Here is a 17,754-nt window from a genome sequence, read left to right on the forward strand (position 1 = left end):
TGTCCAACAGAGACCAACATTTCCCCAGCAACAGGAGATGTGGATCAAATCTGGAATACCCACTGAGAGAGCATTCCAAATGTCAGCCAAGACTAAATCTCAGCTCCTGGAGCATCCTGTTTGAAACTCTGCACCATTTCCATGCAGGAGTATCCAATATGATGGGACTCCCCAATCTAATCCATCTTATACTGGGAGATATGAAGCTGAAGGCTGTTACAACCTGCTTTGACCTCTAGTCACAATGGCTGGCAGCCCAGTGGGGAACACAGAGACATAAATTGACAAACTCCAGCCCTTGAACTAAGGGATGCAGAGACCAAAAATAAGTGTAAAGGACAAAAATCCATCTCTGCTGACAAGGTGTCAAAATTGTATTTCTAATTAAGATTTTTACTCTTTTCCTTCTTATTTTTTCCTCTCTATTTTCCCCATTATTTTTATTCTTTTTAAAAGTTTAGCTTATTTTTTTTTCAAATATCATTTCATTATTTTGTACTGTTTTTATTCTGTGAGATTGTGTGTGTGTGCATGTGTGAGTGTGTATGTATAAGTTCTCACTCATGAATAGGTTAATATATATGTATGTGTATATATTCATATACTTTTACTTCCATTTTAATTGATTTCTTCTGCATCTATTTATTACTTAGAGTTGGTTTGATGTAAGTGGGATATGATTATACATAGGTTTGAGTTGTTTTGATCTTACTCTTCCTTGTTTGTTCATATCTTGGTTTTTGTCCCTTGTATTGCCCCTTCTTTATTCTCTTTTCCCACTAATAGCCAAACTATTCTCTTCTCTCATCCTCTCTTTCATCTTATAAAAATTACTTTTAATTTTTTACTCCTTCTCTGTACAGTTGTCATCTACCACCTAGTCCCCACCCCTCTTCTATTGACATTTTTAAAAGTTTCAAATTTTCTCTTGTCTTTCTAACCATTTTCTCTTAAGAAACTTTAATCCCACTAAAGAATTAATAGTTTATGTTTATGTAATTCCTATCTCATTAATGTTGTCATTATTAATGGATATTTGTGATTATTATAGTGGATGCCTGCTGTTTAATGCTTGATCTAGTTCAGTTTTCTATTGTTGATACTGATGTTAAATGTTTACCCTGCCATTCCCATATAGGTGGCAATTAGTGTTATAGATGTCAAAGTAGACTCTACACATTTATCTTAAGGCTGTACATATCTTTTTCCATAAGGGCTATTATTATCCCTCCCTGTGGAGGGCTGCCCTGCTCATGAGCTAAGCATCCCCCCCCCAGCCTTAAGTAATGGAGGTATTGGATGGGCATCGTATACCACACTCTGTTTGAAGCAAGTGGACCTTACCTTCACTTGGCAAGGAAGTGCTTCAGCTCTGGGCTTGAGCATTACCCAATGGATTGGGCAACCTCCCTTTTGAAACATTATCCCCTGCCTTATTTGGGTGAAATATTATATAGAATATCTTTTCCCTAATAAATAGAGGGGTTCTGGGTGCATTTGCTCTCTTGCCCTCTTGCCTTCCAGTGTGGAAGAGGACACTTGAGGTCCGAGAGCAGTCCCACCCTCAATCTGAGAAACTCATGCCCATGTGTTGCATGATTTCTTTTCTGTTTTCTTAGTTTAATGTTGAAGCCAACTCTTTTACACCCAGCTCATCTCACCAGCACTGGCAGCTGGCGAGAACTCCCTTTCTCTAAGAGGGACTAGGATACTTCCAATGCACAGAGAAGAGATTTTGCCATTGATCAATAAAGAACTTAGACCGTCATCATTATACAAAATACATGTATGAAGATGTGAATTTGGTGTCAACATACCTCATATGCAAACAGAGATATGAAAAATTGTGGTATGAAGGTGTATTAAGAATTGTAATGCAAAAAAAAAAAGAGAGCTAATGTATAATGGCATAATTTGGCATGAACATACTTTATATACAGAGTTATGAAAAATTCTGCTGTGAATGGATAATTAGGAATGCAATGTATTCCACTGTTGTCATGTATGTAGAAATAAAAAATAATGTTAACAACAACAACAAAAAAAGAACCTCAAAAAACAAATAACCCAATCAATAAATGGGCAAAATAAGTAAACAGATGTTTTTCAAAGTAAGAAACAAAGATGGCTAACAAATACATGAAAAAAAATGTTCACTATCTCTATCAATCAAGGAAATGCAAAATAAAACTACACCAAAATTTCAAAATTCTCTTTCGATCTATGATGGAGAGAAATGGGGGCTCTAGATATTGACCTATGCAGAAGGGAATATACTGCTAATATAGCATTTTATGCTTCAGGAAAAAAATTATTGCCAATATATTAATAAAACACACTTTATTGTAGACTGGCAGATAAAATATTTAAGAAAACATTTAAGAGAATTATGGGATGAAATGTAAATGCCAGTATAAAGTTACAGTTGTTGGAGGATGGTAGGTGGAAAGAACAAAGACAAGTCTTATACTATACAGGGAAGAAACAGACCAGAGAACTTCTATGGTCAATGGAAAAAAAGTTGAAGGATGCTGTTTAAGGTTGCAAAAATCACCTCCACCATGGTGAGACATATACTTTATGTAAGGATTCTTTATACTAAAAGGAAATTTAGATTTTGAGGATGATGGTCTATACTGTATATACTTACCAAAAATGAATTTACATTACAAATATTAAACTTTGGTTATTTGTGTGTGTATGTGTACACAAACTAGACTTGAAACATAAAGCACATTATTTGTACAATTGTTATAGATATTGTATTTGTTTAAAAGCAGTAAGCATCTGCTAGTTAAAACTGGTATCTAAAAGAGAAAATTATGTCCATAATTTTGTTAAAACAGCTATAATGTTCCCTCCAAAGTCTGCTTTCTCATGGGGTTAAGGAAAGGATGTGGGCTTGGTTGTTAGTGGCAAAAGTGGAACAGGAACCTGGGGAAATTACTCAGGTTGTCTCCATTTTAGTTTATTCATCTGCAAAATGCAGAAGTGCTATTATCATTTACTGAATTACCAACAACACTGTTGAACACCTAGCAATAATGGCTAACATGGTACTTACTGTCTAACAGTCTCTGTACTAAGTGCTTGTACACAGATCTTGTTTGATCCTCCAAAGTATTAGAATCCCCACTTTAAATGAGAAGACATCAAGCATCACAGAGAACCAGTTCATAGTAAGGTTAGGTGGTGGAACAGAAACGGAAAATATGTCTTTCTAATTCCCAAGCTCTCATGCTTAAAACACTACCCTCAATGAACCATTTTATGTGAATTTAAGGGATCCCACAGCTCAAATACTCTGTTAGTAACTCTTAATCCCTGTTCCTTGGACCTTGAGGAAGGAAGCTCACAGCTACTATAAGACAACTCATAGTTTGCATGTATCCAAAGCAAAATTTGTAGACTGGATGCTATATACATGTACATGCTATTATATAACAGCAGTATATATATATATATATATATATATATATATATATATATATATATATATATGTGTGTGTGTGTGTGTGTGTGTGTGTGTGTGTGTGTGTGTGTCTGTATACTTGACTATTTCTAAAAACACTGTCAGGAGTTGAGGCTGTAGCTTAGTGGAAGACTGCTTGCCTAGTATAAGCAAAGCTCTGGTTTCAAGACTCAGCACTGAAAAAAAAATACCACCCCAACCACTGTGAGAAATGGAAGAGTGATATGACTGTGTCACTGTACAATTCTAGGGAAGCAAGGGTCTAGGGCAATCTCTATGTGAATAACTTTCTATGGAACTGAGTTATGCACAGGTTTTACCACATTATGTGCCCCAATTCAAAGTCTGGAAGTCATTATTTTATCAAGTGGACACTGGAAAAAATGAAACAACATTCTTCCTTTTACTGCTTTCATTTTTAATAGCAGAAAGGGATCTTTGGAAATATGCAGTTAAAATTGCCTTATTATAAATAACAAAAAATAATGATGACAAATAGAAGCCTTTTCAGAACTAGTATGTTCTCCATAGAGTCAAGGACACTTTCTGTTATTCTTTCATTATTACCATGGGGAATTCTAGTGTGTGACTCTCTATGTGTGATCACTGAATCTCTGGACAGTAGTAAGAGGAGAATATTACAAGTACCTGCCTCTCTCTTTAAGGACACTTCTTTTTTACGATCTTCTGCCTTTATTCCATTGGTCAAACTTAGCCACAAGATATCAGAAAGACTAAAACTTTCTTCAGTGAAGAGGGGAATGGGGTCAGAACGGAACTTGGGAAAAATATTAATTGTCTCTCCTAAATATACTGGTTTCTGGTCATATACATTTCACCTACTTTAGAACTAAGGCTGGGACTTCACATGTTTTTTGTATTTTTAAGATTTTCTCATATTTAATAGTGATAATTTTAGATGACTTGGCAATAAAATTGTTACCTTTTAAAAACATTTCAACCCAATAATAAATTTGGTATGCATTTGTATAACTTAAAATTGGTTGTAATGGTATGGCTGTATCTTACAATTGCAAAGAAAAGCAGACAGTAAGTGAATATGCTTGGTTGGGAGAATGGTCTCTTCCTTATTCATGGGTTGTGCAAATAAGGATTTTACATCTTCACATTGTCTGCATTACTTTGCCAGGGCTTCCATAACAACAGACTGGGTGGCTTAACCAACAGATACTTATTTCATAAATTTTTGTAGGATCTGTCTTATATATGGGAATAGGCAGGTTTGGTTTCTTCTGAGGTCTTTCTCCTGGGCTTGGAGATTATTATTTGCTCTGTGTCCTGACATCAACTTCTTTATGTATGTGTTTGCATCTTAATCTCCTCTCGTTTTCTAATCAGAAAATAAAAGATACAACTGAAAAATAGGAATTACACATATTATGGAGCTATAACCAAGAAATAGCAATTATACATATATTTAGGGTATACAGCTTTATGTTTTGATATACATAAGAAAACACAGATCATGAAATTATCGACAAAAACTTATGAATGTATCTATCAACCCACGTCATTACCATTTTTTCTCTCTCTCTCTTTCTCTCTCTCTCCACCGCTCATGTCAACTCCCTTCTTTCTTTTTGAGTAAGGACCCTTAATATCTACCCTCTTAGCAAATTTAAAGTATATAATACAGTGTTGTTAACTATATTTGACATGCTATATATTAAATCTTCAAAATAGTTTTCATATTTTCAAATTTTAATTTTATGCCCTTTGACCTATATCTCCCCATTTCTTTCTCTCCCTGCCCTTGGAATTATCATTTTATGCTCTAGTGTGACTATTTCAGATTGCATATATAAGAGAGATAATGCAATATTTGTATTTTCACCTAGCATGATGTCATCCAGCTTTATGCATATCATCACAAATGTCATGATTTTCCTCTTTCTTAAGACATATATATCTCATATTTCTTTATTCATTCATCCATTGACAGACATTTAGGTTGTTCCACATCTCAGCAATTGTAAATAATGCTGTGATGAACATGGAAATGCAATCATCTGTTTATGAATCAGATTCTGTTTCTTTTGGATATACACCCACAGTTGAGATTGCTGAATCATATGGTATTTTTATATTTAACTTTTTTAGAAGCCCCCATACTGTTTTCCATAGCAGCTCCACCATTTTGCATTCTCACAAATGGTGTACAAAGATTCTGTTCCTCTACATGTTGATCAGCACTTGATATCTTTTGCCATTTTGATAACAGTGATTGTAACAGGTGTGAGGTGATATCTCATGTGGTTCTGCTTTCTATTTCCCTGATGATTAGTCATGTTGACCATCTATTCATCTATCTGTTGACTCTTTGCATTTCTTCTATGTAGAAATTTCTATTCAGGTCCTTTGCCAAATTTTAAGTCAGACTATTAGATATTTTGCTAATGAATTGTGGAAGTTCTTTATATTCTTTGAATATTAACCTTTTATTAGATACATGGTTTGCAGGCATTTTCTCTCATTTCAGAGGTATCAACCTTCATACTCTTGATGGTTTCCTTTTCTGTATTGAAGCACTTTTGTTTGGCACAGTCCCACTTGTCTGTATTTGCTTTTGTTGCTTATAGTTTTGGTGTCAACATCCAAAAATATCCTTGTCAACAAGACCAATATCAAGAAGCTCTTTCTTTATGTTTTCTTCTGGACTTTTATGGGGGGTTTCCTTTAGTTTAAGTCTTTGATACATTTGGAATAGTGTGGGAGAGTCCAACTTCATTCTTCTGCTTGTGAGTATATGGTTTTCCAAACATCATTTATTGAACAGGATATTCATTCTCCATTGTGCATTCTTGGAGCACATGTCAAAGATCATTTGACCATAAATATGTGAATTTATTTCTTGACTCTATTATGTTCCATTGGTCTATGTGTCTGCTTCTGTACTAGTAATATACTGCTTTGATTACTGTAACTTTTATTATAATTTGAAATTAGGAAATGTGGTGGCTCAAACTTTGCCTTTGTGGCTCAACATTGCTTTGGCTATTCAGGATCTTTGGTGGTTCCATATGAACTTTAGTATTGTACGTTTTATTTGGGTAAGGAATAATATTTAGGTTTTGATATGGATTTCTTTGAATCCACATTATAACTTTGGGTAGTGTGAGTATTTTAACAATATTAATTATTCCACTCCATGAACATGGAATGTTTTCCAATTGTCTGTTTCTTCTTTAATTTTGTTCATTATTGTTTCATAAGTTTCAGTGTATATGTCTTTTACCTCTTTGATTATGTTTTTTTTAAGTATTTTATTATTTTTGATGGTATTATAAGTATTTTATTAGTATATAAATATTCTCTTAACATATCTAAATAGTGTGTTGTTAGTATAAGGAAACACTATTTTTGTATATTAATTTGTGTCATGAAAGTTTATTAAATTTATTTATTAATTTTAATAGCTTTCTGTTGAATTTTTAGGGTGTTCTAAATTTATGATCATGTATTCTTCAGAGATAACTTTAATTCTTTCTTTTTGATTTTGATAAACTTTAGTTCTTTTTCTTACCTCATTATCCCAGCTAGCACTTCCAATATTGTGTTGAATAGAAAGGATGAGAGTGGGCATTGGGCATCTTTGCTTCATACTAGCTCTTAGAAAAAATTTTCCACTGTTAATTATAATGTAACCTTTAGGATTTTCACATCTGATTTTATTTTGTTATAGTAAGTTCGTTCTATGTTCTGCTAAGAGTATTCATGTGAATAGTTGTTGAATTTTTGTGTGTGTGTGTGTGAGTGTGTATTTGTGTATGTGTGATATTTAATTATGTTATTGCAGTACATCATATTGATCATTTTGAACCATCCCTGCATCCTGAGGATAAATCTCCCTTGGTCATGTGCTGTTCAATTTTTTTTTGATAGTATTTTATTGAAGATTTTTGCTTCATCTTCATCAGGGATACTGGTCTGTAGTTTTCTTTTGGCATCTTTGGCTTTGGTATCAGGATGATGAAGTATTTCTTCCATTTCTTGAAGAGTTGAAGAAGGATTAGTATTCTCTTGGAATGTGTACCTGTGAAGAAGTCACCCTTGAATTTAAGAATTCAACCACAAAGCTATCTATTTCTGATTTTTTCTTCACTGGGACATTTTTTATTATTAATTCAATCTTACATTTTTTTTGTTTGTGGTTTGAGTAGGCTTTCTATTTATTCTTGATTTAGTGTTAGTAGCTTATATATTTGTAGGAGTTTATGCATTTCTTTTAGATTATCTAATTATGACAATGTAAAATTTTTCACAGAGGTTCCTTGTGGACCTTTTTACTCCTTGGTACTAATTGTAATACCTCTCTCTCTCTTTTTCTCTCTCTCTCTCCTGACCCCCTATGGTATTGGGGATTGAATCTAGAGGTGTTTAACCACTGAGATACATCTCCATTCCTTTTTATTTTTATTTTTAAAATTTTGAGACTCAGGGTCTTGCTAATTTGCTTAGGGCCTTGCTAAATTGCTGAAGCTGGTCTTAAAATTGCAAATCTTCCTGTCTTATCCTCCTGAGCCACTGGGATTACAGGTGTGCATTACTGTACCTGGCAATCTCTCTCTTTATTCTTGATTTTATTTATTTGAGTCTTCTTTTTCTTCCCCGTAGTCTAGCTAAGGGTTTATTGATATTGTTTGTCTTTTTACAAAGTGAATTTTTAATTTTGTTGATTGTTAACATTATTTTCATTATTTTATTCTCTATTTAATTTATTTCTGCTCTAATATTTATTTTCTTTTTTTTAACTTTAGACTTAGTTTATTCTTCTTTATCTAATTCTTTGTGGCATCATTTGTTAATTTGAGTATTTTTTTCTTAATGTATGTATGTAAGGCTAAAACTTGCCTTAGGTACTGCTTTTGCTATGTCTCCTATGTTTTGATTTGTTGAATTTTTATTTTTGTAGGTTTTTAGATACTTTCAAAATTCTGTTTTGATTTTGAAAACATTTGTGAGTTTTCCTATTCTCTTATTGTTAGGAGTTTTTAGTCTAATTTCACTATTGTCAGAAAATATAGTAGATGTAAGTTCAATTTTCTAAAATTAGTAATATTTACTTTATAAGCTAATTTGATCTATCCTCCCAAAGGATCTGTGTGCATTTGAGAAGAATATATATATTCTTCTGTTGCATTTTGTCTGTAGTTTTATGCAAGTCTGCTTTTTCTTTATTGATTTTATGTCTAGATGTTTTATTCATTATTGAAAGTACTATATTAAAATCCTCTATGATAATTGCATTGCTGTCAATTCTTCCTCTCATATTTGTCAATATTTGTTTTATATGTTTAAATGTTCTGATATCAAGTACACATCTATCAAGAATTGTTATATCTTCCTACTGAATTAACCCTCTTGTCAATATAAAATGACATTCTTTGTCATTAGAGACAATTTTTGACTTATAGTTTTCTGTGTCTGTTAAAAAATATAGCTACCATTGCTTTCTTTGGGTTACCGTTGTATGAAATGTCTGTTCCTATCTCTTAATGTTCAGCCTCCATGAGTTCTTAAATCTAAAGCTAGTTTCTTGTAGATGGCTTATAGTTGGATTATTTCTAAATAAATTCTATTCAGCTACTCTATGTCTTTTCATTGAGCAGTTTGATCTATTTACATTTAAAGTAATTATTAATAGGGAAAATTTGTTATTGCTAAATTAACTTTTGTTTGTCTTGTCATTCTTTGTCCCTCTTTCTCTTTCTTGCTGTTTTCCTTTGTGTTTTACTGGGATTTTCAAAACTAATAGTCTTAAACCAAATAGTTCTTGCTATGACCTCTACAATGTTGTCAAAATAAACAGAAATTATATGATCAGTTATTGCCTGAAATAACAGTAAGTTTGCAAAAGTGTTTACAATTTCAAATGATGGACAGGGAGAGAACAGAACTGATGTAGCATATCATGATTATGAGGGAGGAAGAGAGAGAATCAAAGTAAAAAAAATTAGAGAGTGAAAGAGAGAACAATAGAGATTGGCTGTTAGCAGAAGAAAAGAGAGAAAGAGATTCAAGGGAAACAGATAAGTAAGAGAAAGTTCTATAAAGAAAAAAAATTTAAAAATTTTAAAAATAAAAAAATACAAAACAAAACTGAAATATACTAATCAGACTTCCTTGTCCTCAAAAATTAATGCAGGAAAAATAACTGGTTCCAAAAATGCTAGAAATGAGAAAATAAAAACAAATGTCCATGAGCCATCAAGATAAAAATAAACAGAAAATTAAAAAAAATCTTGATGAAAATTTACAGAATTGTTTCTTTTAGAGTTCAAAAAATTCTCAGCTTCCCTTCTCAGCAATTAGGTGGGGTGCCTTTGATCCTTTTCTCTTTTTCTTTTATATAAACTTTATAGGTATGTTCGTTTAAGTTACTATTGGTTTCCTATAAAATGTTCAATTATTATAATTGAGCAATAATTTAAGTTTATAACAATTTCATCTAAATTTTCTTGCATAAAACCCTACAATTTTACCTCCTTTTCTTTCAGCATTATTTGTTATTGATGTCACTATTTACCTCTGTTTGTTTTATATATCAAATAACATAATTTTTCTTATACTTTAAATTCTTTTGCATTTTAACTTTTATACTAGGCTTAGAAGTTATTTACCTGCTGCCATTACACTAATACAGTATTCTGTATCTATGTTAATTTGTTTTTCTTTACTGGAGATTGAACCCAGGGCCTTTTACACACTAGACAAGTGCTCTACCATTAAGCTATATTAACTTTTAGATCTTTACTACTGTCTTTCATAATTTTTAATGCTATTTTTTCTGCTATTTAACATTACTTTATTTCAACTTGAAGAACTCAATTTATTATTTCTTGCAAGGCAAGTCTGGTCTTGAGAAATACTCAAGTTTTTTTTTTTCTTTCTTTCCTTTTTTTCTTCCTTTTTTTTTTATTTGCTACAATTTGAGTGTGTCCCTGTTATGGTTTGGATTTAGAAATGTTTATGAAAAAGCTCACGATCCCCAATGCAGCAAAATTCAGAGATTGTTCTTGTAGGCAGTGATTTGTGTTGTAATATCACTAAAGGATTAATCCATTTGATGAATTAATAATATGAATGGATTACTGGCTGGTTGCTGGGAAGGTGGGGTGTGGCTGGAGAAGGTGAGTAACTGGAGGCATGGCTTTGCATTATGAATATCTCTGGCCGCTTCTCTCTGTCTCTTACTGCTTCCTGACTGCCATGAGCTTTCTCTGCCACACCCTTCCATCATAATGTGCTTCACCTCAGACCCAATTCAGTTGAGTTGGCCAGCCATGGACTGAACCTCTGAAACCATGAACCTAAAATAAACTCTTCCTCCTAAGATTTTCTTATTAGGTATTTTGGTCACAGCAACAAAAATCTGAGTAACACAGAAATTGGTACAGGGAATGGAATCATTGCTGTTACAAACCTGATCATGTAGTCAAAAGTCTTCAGAACTGATTTGTGGGAGAAGTTTGAAATGATTTGGAGAGGCAGGCTAGAGAATCCTTAGAGTGTTGTAAGTGGAGCTAGGTAGGTGATTCTGATAGGAGCTCAGATGACCAGAATGTAGGTAGAAATATGGACAGTAAGGACAGTCCTCAGAAGGTTTCAGACGGGAACAAGAACTGTACTGGGAACTGGACTAAAGGCTATTCATGATACATTCTGATGAAAAATATTGTCTACATTTTGTCCATATCCTGAGACTTTGTGTGAATTTGGATTTAAAGGTGATGGGCTGATTAATTTGGTGGAGGAAATTTCAAGGCAGCCCAGCATTCAGGTAGTGGCAATTATTGCTGGCAGAAAGTGAAGAGGAAAATTTTGAAAAAAAAATTACAATTTGGCCAGAAAAATGCATGTAATAAGGGTGTGGTTGCTGAAAAGATTTGTACTATTAGAGTAAAACCAAGTACATTGCATAAACACTATGAGAAGGAAGACTTAAGGTCATCTCAGGAATCAGAAATACCCTGCCCAATATAGGCTCAAAGTTGTAAAAGAGGAAACTCATTTGAGAAGAGACCTTGGGGGCATCCTTCTCACGTGAGGTGCCTAGTAAGTTGTTTCCCCAGGATTCATTTTATTATGGTGAATCACTCACTCTTTAGGGGTCAATGGCTGCCATGATCCAAGGGGGTTCAGCTACTGCTTGAGCTGACAGTAAACCTTGGCATTGTCCACATGGTTCTGCTTCTGCAGAAATGCAAGATGCTGGAATTAGGGTGTTATGGAGAGTTTCCCTGAAATTTCAAAGGAAGGCCTGGGGGTTCAGGGCATGTGTAGCAGGGTCAGAATCCTGGTGAACATCCCCTGAGAAGGTGATGCATGAAGTTATGAGAATGAAGCTGAGGCTACAGTGGAGATCCCAGGAATTAAGAGATTCCAGGAATGTAGATCATCTGTTGAGGAAAGCTGTAGGCTGTGGAGAGAGCAAGATCAGGAGAAGGCCATGTGGACTCTAACTTGCAAGGCCATAGGACTGGGGCTGTCCAAGCTCTTTGGAGATAACATCTTGCCACCATGTGTACTTAATGCCAAATGTGGAGCTGTAAGACTTGTTTGTCCAGCTTGGTTTTGGTCTTGCTTTGGTCCTTTTCCTTCCTTCTCTGCCTTTATTATTCCCTTTCGGAATGGGACCATTGACTCTGTGCCATTGTATATTCAATGTATGTAATTTGATTTTGATTTTTATAAGCATCACAGCCAAAAGTTTGTCTCAAGTCTCAGAAAAGATTTTGAATTTGGAATTTTGAGCAATGTTGAACTGTTAAGACTGTTGGGATTCTTGGAGATGGACTGAAAGCAGTTTGCACTCTGAGGTAGTTATAAACTTTTTGGGGCAAGGTTGTGGAATGTTATAAGGCTATGGAAGCTTCTACAGATGTTGCAAAGGAAAGCCTGGTAATCCAGGTAGGTTAGAGCCCCTCTAGAGAGTACTCAAATAGGCAATGACTTCTGTAGTTGTGGAAGTAGAGCCAAAGAGAGAGGACCCGAAAGGTAGAATCATCAGCAATGTGCCATGAAATCCAAGAGAGCAGCCTTGTGAATGGAAACCAGCAAACCTATAGGGATGGGGTTTCCCAAGGTATAGGGGCCCTTGCTGCATAACAGTGTGCACAAGACATGGTACTTGTAGTTTAGGACTTAATGTCTGCCATGCTGATTTCAGTCTTGTTTGGGGATGATTATCCCTTCCTACTTATTTATCTCTATTATCCTATTTTGAAATGATAATGTCATCATATACCTTTCTAACTATTTTACCTTGAATGTAATAATTTCCAAAGTGTTGAAAACTGAGTTAGATACATAGATATATGTATATATGTGTATATATAAGTGTATATGTATATATATGTGTATATGTATATATGTATATATATGTGTATATATAGAGTGTTAGATATTGAGTGATATAAATATATATATATATAAAATTTACATGAAGTGAGGATACTTCATGTAAATAATATACATATATATTCCATATATATATATATATATACACATATATATATATATACATTTCAAAACATCATCTGAAATTAGTTTATGGCAATTTTAAACTGATTTTAATATATTTGAAAAGAGGTTCTTTATGCAAAAAATAGCACTGTGAAGACATTTATAAAACAAGAGTTTTATGCCATGAATAATTGGTCTCTAAATTTTAGTACTTCAATGATCTTAGGAAAATCTTAATATGTTGGACTCCTTTTTACATGTAAAAAAGAATGGTTCTTAGAATAATGATAGTAACAATAAAATGATCATGATCATGGTGTAATTATAAGATGAAATAAAATAATTATGAGAAAACGCATTGTAGAGTACAATACTTTTAAAAAGTAAAAATTATCTTTAAAATAAAAGCAAGAAATATTTGAGTGCCCATGGTTAAAGGTATCATTATAGAACAAGACAAAAGGTTATTTTACTTCTAAAATAAGAAAACTGTTTTAACTGGAAGTTATAGAAGCTTTTCCAACTGAAAATTAATTAGTATTTAGATACATCTAATAAGTAAATCTTGGCAATCAAAGTCAATTTTATCATCACTTTTATTTTGTTCTGAGTTTTAATTTTGGATGAATTATTTTCCTAGAAACTTAAAAATTATTTTTTGAAAGTTTTCTTTTGTGTTGACAAGTTAAAATGAGGTGTTGTGTGCAAGACCCTGGGTTCCAACCTTAGCATCGAAAAAAAATTGTATGTATATAGATATATCTTTTAAGATGTTAATTTCAACTTACAGTAAAATGAGTCAACAAGATCCTAAGTAGAAATACCTTATTTGTCCATGCATCCCATCCTTATTCTTCCTAGTCTATGACAGAAATAATGTTATACTTCTTTCCTTAAACCATAAGGATAAAAGACCATATACCGTACATTTAACTTCTTGCCAGAGATTACTCTTCCTGAGAAGGCTGTCCATATATTTCTGAGAATTTCCCCTGAAAGGCACTGCCTCTTAACCTATGAATCCAGAACAAGATCCTCAGAGTATTAGATTTGGACATTTTTTTTTCTAACCAGGCTGTTAGCTCTGTTGCTGAAGAGGATTGTGAAATATGTGAAATATGAGTTATACTTTGTTAAGCTTGTATGTGCTTGCAATGCCACTTTCACCTATTTATTTATAAAGGACAGTTTTGTCTACTCTCATCTGCTGCCCAAGTATTATCTGCTTCAAAAGCCAGGCCCTGAACTGCCCTGTTGTAATGCCAAGGGCATCCTGGCAAAGAGCAGAAGTTCACTGCCATCACTCATCCACTCCACTGCTCTCCTATGGTCATGAGACTGTGATCCCATTTTAGGAATCACCCCAGGTCTTTCTACTCTTTGATGTTCACAGGACTCTCTGGTTCCAAGCCCTGAGATACAGTCCCTCCTCCATCAACAGTTCAAATTCCTATCTGATAATCTACCCCAAGGTGAACTACTACTTGACAGTGAGAATAACCTTTTACTTCAGGAGATAATTCCATCTTTAGTCAATGGATCTTAGACTTGAACTATACCTCTGATAAGTTAAAAATTAACTTGATTGGTAAATTTTCTGAAATCCAATTATTCAGTCTTTCATATGATCAATTTGTAATTTATATTAAAAGCAGACTGGTATATTTTAAAAGATTGTAAAGTTTGAGCCGAATGACTGTCCAGGCTGAATACAGTTAATAAATCTTAACAAGTGAACCTCATTTTGATAAGGCCTGCTGGTAACTAAGGAAGAAACATTTTATAGTGTACTTAGCATTCTTTATAATTTAACTACTGACAATAACTCATATATTTGAAATTTTATTGGTTTTTATTGATCTTCAGAATATACAAGTTATAATTTAGGGATCACATCAGAATACCTTCAATAGCAACAAAGTTCAATTTGTAGATTTCTCTAAGTAAAACATTAAAAGCATACATGTTCAGAAAAAATGGGTTTTGTTTAATGTATGGGTATATACATAATGGATAATCATCGTCTTTACAGGTTACTACCTCTTACAAGATATAACTGTCTCATCTGGAAGCAAATCTTACATTCAAGAACTTTTTCTTCTTATTGTTTGTTTTTAAATAACTTCAAAAGGCTTGCAAAGTATCTAAGTAAAAATATTATGCAATGAGAACGACTGGCATTAATTCTGTTCTCAGATGTTCACATTCATATCGACTTTAACTCCTTTACTGAGAACATCTATTATATGTGCCATTCATGTACAAATGAGGCTAAGTAATTATGCGTGGTATTAGCATTTGGTGCACAGTGATGTGACATGAATTCCAGTTAACCTCTGAGTTTTACAAGAAAATGATGAAAAAATTGATATTAATTTTGATATCACAAAGGATACTCTTTTATCTTACCAAGAGGACTTTCTTCAAGGGACCTTTAGGATACAATATTCTGGTGCAAATACAGGGATATTATAAATCCCCCTACTCCACAGAATCCTTCTGTATCTAAGAGTGACTCTATTGCAGAGTGGAAGCATAATTATGATTTATATGTGGAATCAAGCAGCACATCCTGGCAGCAAGTTCTAGTTCTGGTCATTTGTTTGCAAAGGCATTGAATGTCTTAGTAAATAACTTGTCCACACTTAAGGATCAGAATATGTTTAAATGCCTGCTTAGTTTGGGAAAAGGTTAAAAAATAACAACAAAAAACAAAAACCCTAAACTATAAAGAGTTCTATGAAGAGCTTTTTGAGAAAGTTTGCTAAGGAATAGAGTCTAATCACATCAACTGGATTTGGCAGCATAGCCTGAGTTGTGGGTGGTCAGTGATTCCAGGACAGTGAGAGGCTGCATTTGAACTTACTGTCCAACAGCCCTCCAGAAGCATTTGTTTGGTCTTTAGAAAAGAAGATCTGAACATTGAAAATAGGGTGAACTTATAGTTTATTGATTAATGGAAGATGTTCTTAAAAGTTAAAGGGTCTAATTATAAATAATTACACCTGGTTATTCTGGTCAAATCTTGACATATTTTTTTAATCAAATCAATAATAACCTTGTGACTCCTCACTATTAGAAAAAAATGTAGGAATAAGAAACTTTTAAAAAAATATTAGGAGAACAGAAAGAATGAAAGACTGAGAGATTCTAATGGTAAAGAGCTTTAGGAGCCACAGGCAAGAGACTCACAGACAGGCATCTGAAGGCAGATTTCAGAACTGTATTCCATGAGTACCTGGGGCAGAAACTCACAGTGTATGAAGCAATCTGCGCATAAATAGTGTTTTCCTGTGGGAGTGGCATGGAGAAGCAGGCTGAGAGTTCACATAGTGATCCTGGGTGGCTAAGGCAGTGATCCCAGTGAACCTAGGGCTAACAAGATACTTAAAACAGAGCAGCCCCATAGTACTGACAGCAATATGGGGAATACAATAGGATGACCACATATTCTGATATTCCTGAAATGGTCTTGGCAGAATTACTGATGCTCTCTGTAGTAGGTACTGCTAATGACTTACCCAGATCCTTTTATATACTGGAGCAACCACATCCCAATTGCTGTGTGGACTTCTAATGGCTTACAGAGTCATCCTTCAGGAGTGACCCATAGTCAAGCGCCACTGCAATGAATGTTGAAGACTCTTTCCTTATTAGAAGAGGGGGACAGATCTGCAGAGTAATTTATGCTCCAGAGTCCCCTGAGGGGTCAGGCCAGGACCAGACTTCACTGAGACCATATTCTTATTTAGTTTTTCTCCCTTTTCCTATTGTACTTTTTTGCTCCCTGACTGTTTAACCGAGAATTCCTATGATAAATCACATGCCCATGAATACTTGTCAAGAGTCACCTCTACTTCTAAGGGACCTGACCTAAGGCAGACCCCTTTCACTCTCAAGACTGTCCTGACACGGATGATAAATTTGCCCTGGCCATCAACTTCTAGTGCAGGCCACGTCAGAGAGGTTGGTAGAGTGAACACAAGCAGTGTTTGGGAGAAGCGATGAGGTTGTGGGACAGCAGAAGGCAAAGAAAAAAAGAGAAGAGATGGTGAGGCAGACCATGTGTGATAACCCCTCTTAGAGACTCCATAACTACATGCCTCAGAAGAGGGATAGGTTCTGTCCCAGCCTGTGAAACTAGTTCCCATGAGTTGTGGATTTCACCATTGAAGAAAATTTATTCTCGGTGATCCTTGGAGATATTCTGTTTATGCTGATGTTATTATAACCTAGATGTTAGTTGGGACCATTAGTTCATCATCAGTAAGGTAAAGTTAGCACAACTTTACTGTCCTCACACCTAAGGGGGCACCATGTGCTGACTCAAGAGCCCTGCAAGATTTGGGTGATTGTAGTCCACATCTGACCCTGGGTTCTACCTTGCTGCACTAGGTTTTACTCACTTTGGCAATAAGGAGCCTATTGTTGACATTAACTGAGAACTGATTCAGTGGAGTCATAGAGAAGACAAGCTTGACTTGAGGACCAAGGTGAGGAAGTGCAAATATAAGAGGCTTTTTTGAAGAGGTCCCTATAAAGACCATCACTGAAATGGGGCAGTAGAAGAAGGTAGCCTAGTGTCTAAGGAAAATTTATTTAAAAATATGTCAAATACTAGGTATATCTCAAAGTGAAAAACAAAATTAGTTCATATGTACTAGAAATTGTCCTAATTGTTTTATAAGTTATCAGTTTTTAAAAATTCTCAATTTTTATAAGAACCCTTTATTTTACAGATGAAATGAATTCACAAAAGAGTTTAGTAATGGGCTCAATGAGGCTACCAGGGGAGT

This window comes from Urocitellus parryii, chromosome 2 (genome assembly GCF_045843805.1).
Source record: "Urocitellus parryii isolate mUroPar1 chromosome 2, mUroPar1.hap1, whole genome shotgun sequence".
Classification (NCBI taxonomy): domain Eukaryota; kingdom Metazoa; phylum Chordata; class Mammalia; order Rodentia; family Sciuridae; genus Urocitellus; species Urocitellus parryii.